Source organism: Prunus avium, chromosome 4, assembly GCF_965620075.1.
Source record: "Prunus avium chromosome 4, drPruAviu1.hap1.1, whole genome shotgun sequence".
Lineage (NCBI taxonomy): Eukaryota > Viridiplantae > Streptophyta > Magnoliopsida > Rosales > Rosaceae > Prunus > Prunus avium.
Genome location: NC_142287.1, coordinates 6,234,262 through 6,248,183, shown reverse-complemented (window position 1 = coordinate 6,248,183; position 13,922 = coordinate 6,234,262).

Genomic DNA, 13,922 nt, shown 5'->3' with positions numbered 1-13,922 from the left:
AATTGTCCAATTTGGAACACCTATTGATTTCGGATCGAGCCCAAAACTTGGGCAACATCATAACATGGTGGGAGGAGTCATTTGGTGAGTTTTGCGTGAAATCCAATCGCTAGAAGTATGAAATACACCAACCACTCCAATTAGGAACGAACTGCCGTTGAACTTGACTTGTCCAATTTGGAACACTTATTGATTTAGGATCGAGCCCAAAACTTGGGCAACATCATAATATGGTGGGAGGAGTCAGTTGGTGAGTTTTGAGTGAAATCCAATCGCTAGAAGTTTGGAATACACCAACCACTCCAATTAGGAACGAACTGCCGTTGAACTTGAATTGTCCAATTTCTCACACCCATTGATTTCGGATCGAGCCCAAAACTTCGGCAACATCATAATATGGTGGGGGGTGTCATTTGGTTAGTTTTGAGTAAAATCCAATCGCTAGAAGTATGGATTACACCAACCACTCCAATTAGGAAAGAACTGCCTTTGAACTTGAATTGTCCAATTTGGAACACCTATTGATTTCGGATCGAGCCCAAAACTTGAGTAACATCATAATTTTGTGGGAGGAGTCATTTGGTGAGTTTTGAGTGAAATCCAATCGCTAGAAGTATGGAATACACCAACCACTCCAATTAGGAACGAACTGCCGTTGAACTTGAATTGTCCAAGTTGGAACACCTATTGATTTCGAATCGAGCCCCAAACTTGGGCAACATCATAATATATTGGGAGGAGTCATTTGGTGAGTTTTGAGTGAAGTCCAATCTTTAGAAGTATGGAATACACCAACCACTCCAATTGGGAACGAACTGCCGTTGAACTTGAATTGTCCAATTTCTCACACCTATTGATTTCGGATCGAGCCCCAAACTTGGTCAGCATCATAATATGGTGGGGGGAGTCATTTGGTGAGTTTTGAGTGAAATCCAATCGCTATAAGTTTGGAATACACCAACCACTCCAATTAGGAACGAACTGCCGTTGAACTTGAATTGTCCAATTTCTCACACCTATTGATTTCGGATCGAGCCCAAAACTTGGGCAACATCGTAATATGGTGGGGGGAGTCATTTGGTGAGTTTTGAGTGAAATCCAATCGCTAGAAGTATGGAATACACCAACCACTTCAATTAGGAACGAACTGCCGTTGAACGTGAATTGTCCAATTTGGAACACCTATTGATTTCGGATCGAGCCCAAAACTTGGGCAACATCATAATATGGTGGGAGGAGTCATTTGGTGAGTTTTGCGTGAAATCCAATCGCTAGAAGTATTAAATACACCAACCACTCCAATTAGGAACGAACTGCCGTTGAACTTGAATTGTCCAATTTGGAACACCTATTGATTTCGGATCGATCCCAAAACTTGGGCAACATCATAATATGGTGGGAGGAGTCAGTTGGTGAGTTTTGAGTGAAATCCAATCGCTAGAAGTTTGGAATACACCAACCACTCCAATTAGGAACGAACTGCAGTTGAACTTGAATTGTCCAATTTCTCACACCCATTGATTTCGGATCGAGCCCAAAACTTCGGCAACATCATAATATGGTGGGGGGAGTCATTTGGTTAGTTTTGAGTAAAATCCAATCGCTAGAAGTATGGATTACACCAACCACTCCAATTAGGAACGAACTGCCTTTGAACTTGAATTGTCCAATTTGGAACACCTATTGATTTCGGATCGAGCCCAAAACTTGAGTAACATCATAACATTGTGGGAGGAGTCATTTGGTGAGTTTTGAGTGAAATCCAATCACTAGAAGTATGGAATACACCAACCACTCCAATTAGGAACGAACTGCCGTTGAACTTGAATTGTCCAATTTCGAACACCTATTGATTTCGGATCGAGCCCAAAACTTGGGCAACACCATAACATGGTGGGAGGAGTCATTTGGTGAATTTTGAGTGAAATCCAATCGCTAGAAGTATGGAATACACCAACCACTCCAATTAGGAACGAACTGCCGTTGAACTTGAATTGTCCAATTTGGAACACCTATTGATTTCGAATCGAGCCCCAAACTTGGGCAAAATCATAATATATTGGGAGGAGTCATTTGGTGAGTTTTGAGTGAAATCCAATCTTTAGAAGTATGGAATACACCAACCACTCCAATTGGGAACGAACTGCCGTTGAACTTGAATTGTCCAATTTCTCACACCTATTCATTTCGGATCGAGCCCAAAACTTGGGCAACATCATAATATGGTGGGGGGAGTCATTTGGTGAGTTTTGAGTGAAATCCAATCGCTAGATGTATGGAATACGCCAACCACTCCAATGAGGAATGAACTGCCGTCGAACTTGAATTGTCCAATTTCTCACACCCATTGATTTCGGATCAAGCCCAAAACTTCGGCAACATCATAATATGGTGGGGGGAGTCATTTGGTTAGTTTTGAGTAAAATCCAATCGCTAGAAGTATGGATTACACCAACCACTCCAATTAGGAACGAACTGCCTCTGAACTTGAATTGTCCAATTTGGAACACCTATTGATTTCGGATCGAGCCCAAAACTTGAGTAACATCATAATATGGTGGGAGGAGTCATTTGGTGAGTTTTGAGTGAAATCCAATCGCTAGAAGTATGGAATACACCAACTACTCCAATTAGGAACGAACTGCCGTTGAACTTGAATTGTCCAATTTCGAACACCTATTGATTTCGGATCGAGCCCAAAACTTGGGCAACATCATAATATGGTGGGAGGAGTCAGTTGGTGAGTTTTGAGTGAAATCCAATCGCTAGAAGTATGGAATACACTAACCACCCCAATTAGGAACGAACAGCCGTTGAACTTGAATTGTCCAATTTCAAACACCTATTGATTTCGTATCGAGCCCAAAACTTGGGCAACATGATAATATGGTGGGAGGAGTCATTTGGTTAGTTTTGAGTGAAATCCAATCGCTAGAAGTATGGAATACACCAACCACTCCAATTAGGAACGAACTGCCGTTGAACTTGAATTATCCAATTTGGAACACCTATTGATTTCGGATCGAGCCCAAAACTTGGGCAACACCATAACGTGGTGGGAGGAGTCATTTGGTGAGTTTTGAGTGAAATCCAATCGCTAGAAGTATGGAATACACCAACCACTCCAATTACGAACGAACTGCCTTTGAACTTGAATTGTCCAATTTGGAACACCTATTGATTTCGGATCGAGCCCAAAACTTGAGTAACATCATAATGTGGTGGGAGGAGTCATTTGATGAGTTTTGAGTGAAATCCAATCGCTAGAAGTATGGTATACACCAACCACTCCAATTAGGAACGAACTGCCTCTGAAATTGAATTGTCCAATTTGGAACACCTATTGATTTCGGATCGAGCCCAAAACTTGAGTAACATCATAATATGGTGGGAGGAGTCATTTGGTGAGTTTTAAGTGAAATCCATTCGCTAGAAGTATGGAATACGCCAACCACTCCAATGAGGAACGAACTGCCGTCGAACTTGAATTGTCCAATTTCTCACACCCATTGATTTCGGATCAAGCCCAAAACTTCGGCAACATCATAATATGGTGGGGGGAGTCATTTGGTTAGTTTTGAGTAAAATCCAATCGCTAGAAGTATGGATTACACCAACCACTCCAATTAGGAACGAACTGCCTCTGAACTTGAATTGTCCAATTTGGAACACCTATTGATTTCGGATCGAGCCCAAAACTTGAGTAACATCATAATATGGTGGGAGGAGTCATTTGGTGAGTTTTGAGTGAAATCCAATCGCTAGAAGTATGGAATACACCAACTACTCCAATTAGGAACGAACTGCCGTTGAACTTGAATTGTCCAATTTCGAACACCTATTGATTTCGGATCGAGCCCAAAACTTGGGCAACATCATAATATGGTGGGAGGAGTCAGTTGGTGAGTTTTGAGTGAAATCCAATCGCTAGAAGTATGGAATACACCAACCACTCCAATTAGGAACGAACAGCCGTTGAACTTGAATTGTCCAATTTCGAACACCTATTGATTTCGGATCGAGCCCAAAACTTGAGTAACATCATAATATGGTGGGAGGAGTCATTTGGTGAGTTTTGAGTGAAATCCAATCGCTAGAAGTATGGTATACACCAACCACTACAATTAGAAACTAAATGCCGTTGAACTTGAATTGTCTTTTTGGAAAACCTATTGATTTTGGATCGAGCCCAAAACTTGGGCAACATCATAATATGGTGGGAGAAGTCATTTGGTGAGTTTTGAGTGAAATCCAATCGCTAGAAGTATGGAATACACCAACCACTCCAATTTGGAACGAACTGCTGTTGAACTTGAATTATCCAATTTCTCACACCTATTGATTTCGGATCGAGCCCAAAACTTGGGCAAAATCATAATATGGTGGGAGGAGTCATTTGTTGAGTTTTTAGGGAAATCCAATCGCTAGAAGTATGGAAAACACCAACCACTCCAATAAGGAACGAACTGCCGTTGAACTTGAATTGTCCAATTTGGAACACCTATTGATTTCGGATCGAGCCCAAAACTGGGGCAACAACATAATATGGTGGGAGGAGTCATTTGGTGAGTTTTGAGTGAAATCCAATCGCTAGAAGTGTGGAATACACCAACCCCTCCAATTAGGAACGAACTGCCGTTGAACTTGAATTGTCCAATTTGGAACACCTATGGATTTCGGATCGAGCCTCAAACTTGGGAAACATCATAATATGGTGGGAGGAGTCATTTGGTGAGTTTTGAGTGAAATCCATTCGCTAGAAGTATGGAATACACCAACCACTCCAATTAGGAACGAACACCCGTTGAACTTAAATTGTCCAATTTCTAACACCTATTGATTTCGGATCGAGCCCAAACCTTGGGCAACATCATAGTATGGTGGGAGGAGTCAATTGGTGAGTTTTGAGTGAAATCCAATCGCTAGAAGTATGGAATACACCAACCACTCCCATTAGGAACGAACTATCGTTGAACTTGAATTGTCCAATTTCTCACACCCATTGATTTCGGATCGAGCCCCAAAGTTGGGCAACATCATAATATGGTGGGAGGAGTGATTTGGTGAGTTTTGAGTGAAATCCAATCGCTAGAAGTATGGAATACACCAACCACTCCAATTAGGAAAGAACTGCCGTTGAACTTGAATTGTCTAATTTCTCACACCTATTGATTTCGGATCGAGCCCAAAACTTGGGCAACATCATAATATGGTGGGAGGAGTCATTTGGTGAGTTTTGAGTGAAATCCAATAGCTAGAAGTATGGAATACACCAACCACTCCAATTAGGAACGAACTGCCGTTGAACTTGAATTGTCCAATTTGGAACACCTATTGATTTCGGTTCGAGACCAAAACTTGGGCAACATCATAATATGGTGGGAGGAGTCATTTAGTGAGTTTTGAGTGAAATCCAATCGCTAGAAGTATGGAATACACCAACCACTCTAACTAGGAACGAACTGCCGTTGAACTTGAATTGTCCATTTTCTAACACCTGTTGATTTCGGATCGAGCCCAAAACTTGGGCAACATCATAATATGGTGGAAGGAGTCATTTTGTGAGTTTTGAGTGAAATCCAATCGCTAGAAGTAAGGAATACACCAACCACTCCAATTAGGAACGCACTGCCGTTGAACTTGAATTGTCCAATTTTTCACACCTATTGATTTCGGATCGAGCCCAAAACTTGGGCAACAGCATAATATGGTGGGAGGAGTCATTTGGTGAGTTTTGAGTGAAATCCAATTGCTAGAAGTATGGAATACACCAACCACTCCAATTAGGAACGAACTGGCGTTGAACTTGAAATTGTCCAATTTGGAACACCTGTTGATTTCGGATCAAGCCGAAAACTTGGGCAACATCATAATATGGTGGGAGGAGTCATTTGGCGAGTTTTGAGTGAAATCCAATCGCTAGAAGTATGGAATACACCAATCACTCTAATTAGGAACGCACTGCCGTAAACTAGGATTGTCAAATTTGGAACACCTATTGGTTTCGGATCGAGCCCAAAACTTGGGCAACATCGTAATATGGTGGGAGGAGTCATTTGGTGAGTTTTGAGTGAAATCCAATCGCTAGAAGTATGGAATACACCAACCACTCCAATTAGGAACGAACTGTCGTTGAACTTGAATTGTCCAATTTCTCACACCCAATGATTTCGGATGGAACCCCAAACTTGTGCGACATCATAAAATGGTGGGAGGAGTCATTTGGTGAGTTTTGAGTGAAATCCAATCGCTAGAAGTATGGAATACACCAACCACTCCAATTAGGAACGAACTGCCGTTGAACTTGAATTGTCCAATTTGGAACACCTATTGATTTCGGATCGAGCCCAAAACTTGGGCAACATCATAATATGGTGGGAGGAGTCATTTGGTGAGTTTTGAGTGAAATCCAATCGCTAGAAGTATGGAATACACCAACCACTCCATTTAGGAACGCACTGCCGTTGAACTTGAATTGTCCAATTTCTCACACCTATTGATTTCGGATCGAGCCCCAAACTTGGGCAACATCATAATATGGTGGGAGGAGTCATTTGGGGAGTTTTGAGTGAAATCCAATCTCTAGAAGTATGGAATACACCAACCACACCAATTAGGAACGAACTGCCGTTGAATTTGAAATGTCCAATTTCTCACACCTATTGATTTCGGATCGAGCCCAAAACTCAACATCATAATATGGTGGGGGGAGTCATTTGGTGAGTTTTGAGTGAAATCCAATCGCTCGAAGTATGGAATACACCAACCACTCGAATTAGGAACGAACTGCCGTTGAACTTGAATTGTCCAATTTGGAACACCTATTGATTTCGGATAGAGCCCAAACCTTGGGCAACATCATAATATCGTGGGAGGAGTCGTTTGGTGAGTTTTGAGTGAAATCCAATCGCTAGAATTATGGAATACACCAACCACTCCAATTAGGAAGGAACTGCCGTTGAACTTGACTTGTCCAATTTCTCACACCTATTGATTTCGGATCGAGCCCAAAACTTGGGCAACAGCATAATATGGTGGGAGGAGTCATTTGGTGAGGTTTGAGTGAAATCCAATTGCTAGAAGTATGGAATACACCAACCACTCCAATTAGGAACGAACTGGCGTTGAACTTGAAATTGTCCAATTTGGAACACCTGTTGATTTCGGATCAAGCCGAAAACTTGGGCAACATCATAATATGGTGGGAGGAGTCATTTGGCGAGTTTTGAGTGAAATCCAATCGCTAGAAGTATGGAATACACCAATCACTCCAATTAGGAACGCACTGCCGTAAACTAGGATTGTCAAATTTGGAACACCTATTGGTTTCGGATCGAGCCCAAAACTTGGGCAACATCGTAATATGGTGGGAGGAGTCATTTGGTGAGTTTTGAGTGAAATCCAATCGCTAGAAGTATGGAATACACCAACCACTCCAATTAGGAACGAACTGTCGTTGAACTTGAATTGTCCAATTTCTCACACCCAATGATTTCGGATGGAACCCCAAACTTGTGCGACATCATAAAATGGTGGGAGGAGTCATTTGGTGAGTTTTGAGTGAAATCCAATCGCTAGAAGTATGGAATACACCAACCACTCCAATTAGGAACGAACTGCCGTTGAACTTGAATTGTCCAATTTGGAACACCTATTGATTTCGGATCGAGCCCAAAACTTGGGCAACATCATAATATGGTGGGAGGAGTCATTTCGTGAGTTTTGAGTGAAATCCAATTGCTAGAAGTATGGAATACACCAACCACTTCAATTAGGAACGAACTGGCGTTGAACTTGAAATTGTCCAATTTGGAACACCTGTTGATTTCGGATCAAGCCGAAAACTTGGGCAACCGCATAATATGGTGGGAGGAGTCATTTGCTGAGTTTTGAGTGAAATCCAATCGCTAGAAGTATGGAATACACCAACCACCCCAATTAGGAACGAACTGCCGTTGAACTTGAATTGTCCAATTTGGAACACCTATTGTTTTCGGATGGAACCCCAAACATGTGCAACATCATAATATGGTGGGAGGAGTCATTTGGGGAGTTTTGAGTGAAATCCAATCGCTAGAAGTATGGAATACACCAACCACTCCAATTAGGAACGAACTGTCGTTGAACCTGAATTGTCCAATTTGGAACACCTATTGTTTTTGGATCGAGCCCAAAACGTGGGCAACATCATAATATGGTGGCAGGAGTCATTTGGTGAGTTTTGAGTGAAATCCAATCGCAAGAAGTATGGAATACACCAACCACTCCAATTAGGAACGAACTGCCGTTGAACTTGAATTGTCCAATTTGGAACACCTATTGATTTCGGATCAAGCCCAAAACTTGGGCAACAACATAATATGGTGGGAGAAGTCATTTGGTGAGTTTTGAGTGAAATCCAATCGCTAGAAGTATGGAATACACCAACCACTCCAATTAGAAACGCACTGCCGTAAACTTGGATTGTCCAATTTGGAACACCTATTGATTTCGGATAGAGACCAAAACTTGGGGAACAACATAATACGGTGGGAGGAGTCATTTAGTGAGTTTTGAGTGATATCAAATCGCTAGAAGTATGGAATACACCAACCACTCCAATTAGGAACGAACTGCCGTTGAACTTGAATTGTCCAATTTCTCACACCTATTGATTTCGGATCGAGTCCAAAACTTGGGCAACATCATAGTATGGTGGGAGGAGTCATTTGGTGAGTTTTGAGTGAAATCCAATCGCTAGAAGTATAGAATACACCAACCACTCCAATTAGGAACGAACTGCCGTTGAACTTGAGTTGTCCAATTTGGAACACCTATTGATTTCGGATCGAGCCCAAAACTTGGGCAACATCATAATATGGTGGAAGGAGTCATTTGGTGAGTTTTGAGTGAAATCCAATCGCTAGAAATATGGAATACACCAACCACTCCAATTAGGAACGAACTGCCGTTGAACTTGAATTGTCCAATTTCTCAGACCTATTGATTTCGGATCGAGCCCAAAACTTGGGCAACATCATAATATGGTGGGAGGAGTCATTTGGGGAGTTTTGAGTGAAATCCAATCGCTAGAAGTATGGAATACACCAACCACGGCAATTAGGAACGAACTGCCGTTGAACTTAAATTGTCCAATTTCTCACACCTATTGAGTTCGGATCGAGCCCAAAACTCGGGCAACATCATAATATGGTGGGAGGAGTCAGTTGGTGAGTTTTGAGTGAAATCCAATCGCTAGAAGTATGGAATACACCAACCACTCCAATTAGGAACGAACTGCCGTTGAACCTGAATTGTCCAATTTGGAACACCTATTGTTTTTGGATCGAGCCCAAAACGTGGGCAACATCATAATATGGTGGCAGGAGTCATTTGGTGAGTTTTGAGTGAAATCCAATCGCAAGAAGTATGGAATACACCAACCACTCCAATTAGGAACGAACTGCCGTTGAACTTGAATTGTCCAATTTGGAACACCTATTGATTTCGGATCAAGCCCAAAACTTGGGCAACAACATAATATGGTGGGAGAAGTCATTTGGTGAGTTTTGAGTGAAATCCAATCGCTAGAAGTATGGAATACACCAACCACTCCAATTAGAAACGCACTGCCGTAAACTTGGATTGTCCAATTTGGAACACCTATTGATTTCGGATCGAGACCAAAACTTGGGGAACAACATAATACGGTGGGAGGAGTCATTTAGTGAGTTTTGAGTGAAATCAAATCTCTAGAAGTATGGAATACACCAACCACTCCAATTAGGAACGAACTGCCGTTGAACTTGAGTTGTCCAATTTGGAACACCTATTGATTTCGGATCGAGCCCAAAACTTGGGCAACATCATAATACGGTGGAAGGAGTCATTTGGTGAGTTTTGAGTGAAATCCAATCCCTAGAAATATGGAATACACCAACCACTCCAATTAGGAACGAACTGCCGTTGAACTTGAGTTGTCCAATTTGGAACACCTATTGATTTCGGATCGAGCCCAAAACTTGGGCAACATCATAATATGGTGGGAGGAGTCATTTGGTGAGTTTTGAGTGAAACCCAATCGCTAGGAGTATGGAATACACCAACCACTCCAATTGGTTAAGAACTGCCGTTGAACTTGAATTGTCCAATTTGGAACACCTATTGATTTCGGATCGAGACCAAAACTTGGGGAACAACATAATATGGTGGGAGGAGTCATTTAGTGAGTTTTGAGTGACATCCAATCGCTTGAAGTATGGAATACACCAACCACTCCAATTAGGAACGAACTGCCGTTGAACTTGAATTGTCCAATTTCTCACACCTATTGATTTCGGATCGAGTCCAAAACTTGGGCAACATCATAGTATGGTGGGAGGAGTCATTTGGTGAGTTTTTAGTGAAATCCAATCGCTAGAAATATGGAATACACCAACCACTCCAATTAGGAACGAACTGCCGTTGAACTTGAATCGTCCAATTTGGAACACCTATTGATTTCGGATCGAGCCCAAAACTTGGGCAACATCATAATATGGTGGGAGGAGTCATTTGGTGAGTTTTGAGTGAAATCCGATCGCTAGAAGTATGGAATACAACAACCACTCCAATTAGGAACGAACTGCCGTTGAACTTGAATTGTCCAACTTGGAACACCTATTGATTTCGGATCGAGCCCCAAACTTGGGCAACATCATAATATGGTGGGAGGAGTCATTTGGTGAGTTTTTGAGTGAAACCCAATCGCTAGAAGTATGGAATACACCAACCACTCCAATTAGGAACGAACTTCCGTTGAACTTAAATTGTCCAATTTCTCACACCTATTGAGTTCGGATCGAGCCCAAAACTTGGGAAACATCATAATATGGTGGGAGGAGTCATTTGGTGAGTTTTGAGTGAAATCCAAACGCTAGAAGTATGGAATACAACAACCATTCCAATTAGGAACGAACTGCCGTTGAACTTGAATTGTCCAATTTGGAACACCTATTGATTTCGGATCGAGACCAAAACTTGGGGAACAACATAATATGGTGGGAGGAGTCATTTAGGGAGTTTTGATTGAAATCCAATCGCTAGAAGTATGGAATACACCAACCACTCCAATTAGGAACGAACTGCCGTTGAACTTGAATTGTCCAATTTCTCACACCTATTGATTTCGGATCGAGTCCAAAACTTGGGCAACATCATAATATGGTGGGAGGAGTCGTTTGTTGAGTTTTGAGTCAAATCCAATCGCTAGAAGTGTGGAATACACGAACCACTCCAATTAGGAACGAACTGCCGTTGAACTTGAATTGTCCAATTTGGAACACCTATTGATTTCGGATCGAGCCCAAAACTTGGGCAACATCATAATATGGTGGGAGGAGTCATTTCGTGAGTTTTGAGTGAAATCCAATCGCTAGAAGTATGGAATACACCAAGCATTCCAATTTGGAACGACCTGCCGTTGAACTTGAATTGTCCAATTTGGAACACCTATTGATTTCGGATTGAACCCCAAACTTGTGCAACAACATAATATGGTGGGAGGAGTCATTTGGTGAGTTTTGAGTGAAATCCAATCGCTAGAAGTGTGGAATACACCAACCACTCCAATTAGGAACGAACTGCCGTTGAACTTGAATTGTCCAATTTGGAACACCTATTGAGTTCGGATCGAGCCCAAAACTTGGGTAACATCATAATATGGTGGGAGGAGTCATTAGGTGAGTTTTGAGTGAAATCCAATCGCTAGAAGTATGGAATACACCAACCACTCCAATTAGGAACGAACTGCCGTTGAACTTGAATTGTACAATTTGGAACACCTATTGATTTCGGATCGAGCCCAAAACTTGGGCAACATCATAATATGGTGGGAGGAGTCATTTGGTGAGTTTTGAGTGAAATCCAATCGCTAGGAGTATGGAATACACCAACCACTCCAATTAGGAACGAACTGCCGTTGAACTTGAATTGTCCAATTTCTCACACCTATTCATTTCGGATCGAGCCCCAAACTTTGGCAACTTCATAATATGGTGGGAGGAGTCCTTTGGTGAGTTTTGAGTGAAATCCAATCGCTAGAAGAATGGAATACACCAACCACTCCAATTAGGAACGAACTGCCGTTGAACTTGAATTGTCCAATTTGGAACACCTATTGATTTCGGATCGATCCCAAAACTTGGGCAACATCAAAATATGGTGGGAGGAGTCATTTGGTGAGTTTTGAGTGAAATCCAATCGCTAGAAGTATGGAATACAACAACCATTCCAATTAGGAACGAACTGCCGTTGAACTTGAATTGTCCAATTTGGAACACCTATTGATTTCGGATCGAGACCAAAACTTGGGGAACAACATAATATGGTGGGAGGAGTCATTTAGTGAGTTTTGATTGAAATCCAATCGCTAGAAGTATGGAATACACCAACCACTCCAATTAGGAACGAACTGCCGTTGAACTTGAATTGTCCAATTTCTCACACCTATTGATTTCGGATCGAGTCCAAAACTTGGGCAACATCATAATATGGTGGGAGGAGTCGTTTGGTGAGTTTTGAGTCAAATCCAATCGCTAGAAGTGTGGAATACACGAACCACTCCAATTAGGAACGAACTGCCGTTGAACTTGAATTGTCCAATTTGGAACACCTATTGATTTCGGATCGAGCCCAAAACTTGGGCAACATCATAATATGGTGGGAGGAGTCATTTGGTGAGTTTTGAGTGAAATCCAATCGCTAGAAGTATGGAATACACCAACCATTCCAATTTGGAACGACCTGCCGTTGAACTTGAATTGTCCAATTTGGAACACCTATTGATTTCGGATTGAACCCCAAACTTGTGCAACAACATAATATGGTGGGAGGAGTCATTTGGTGAGTTTTGAGTGAAATCCAATCGCTAGAAGTGTGGAATACACCAACCACTCCAATTAGGAACGAACTGCCGTTGAACTTGAATTGTCCAATTTGGAACACCTATTGAGTTCGGATCGAGCCCAAAACTTGGGTAACATCATAATATGGTGGTAGGAGTCATTTGGTGAGTTTTGAGTGAAATCCAATCGCTAGAAGTATGGAATACACCAACCACTCCAATTAGGAACGAACTGCCGTTGAACTTGAATTGTACAATTTGGAACACCTATTGATTTCGGATCGAGCCCAAAACTTGGGCAACATCATAATATGGTGGGAGGAGTCATTTGGTGAGTTTTGAGTGAAATCCAATCGCTAGGAGTATGGAATACACCAACCACTCTAATTAGGAACGAACTGCTGTTGAACTTGAATTGTCCAATTTCTCACACCTATTGATTTCGGATCGAGCCCCAAACTTGGGCAACTTCATAATATGGTGGGAGGAGTCCTTTGGTGAGTTTTGAGTGAAATCCAATCGCTAGAAGAATGGAATACACCAACCACTCCAATTAGGAACGAACTGCCGTTGAACTTGAATTGTCCAATTTGGAACACCTATTGATTTCGGATCGATCCCAAAACTTGGGCAACATCAAAATATGGTGGGAGGAGTCATTTGGTGAGTTTTGAGTGAAATCCAAACGCTAGAAGTATGGAATACAACAACCACTCCAATTAGGAACGAACTGCCGTTGAACTTGAATTGTCCAATTTGGAACACCTATTGATTTCGGATCGAGACCAACACTTGGGGAACAACATAATATGGTGGGAGGAGTCATTTAGTGAGTTTTGAGTGAAATCCAATCGCTAGAAGTATGGAATACACCAACCACTCCAATTAGGAATGAACTGCTGTTGAACTTGAATTGTCCAATTTCTCACACCTATTGATTTCGGATCGAGTCCAAAACTTGGGCAACATCATAGTATGGTGGGAGGAGTCATTTGGTGAGTTTTGAGTGAAATCCAATCGCTAGAAGTATGGAATACACCAACCACTCCAATTAGGAACG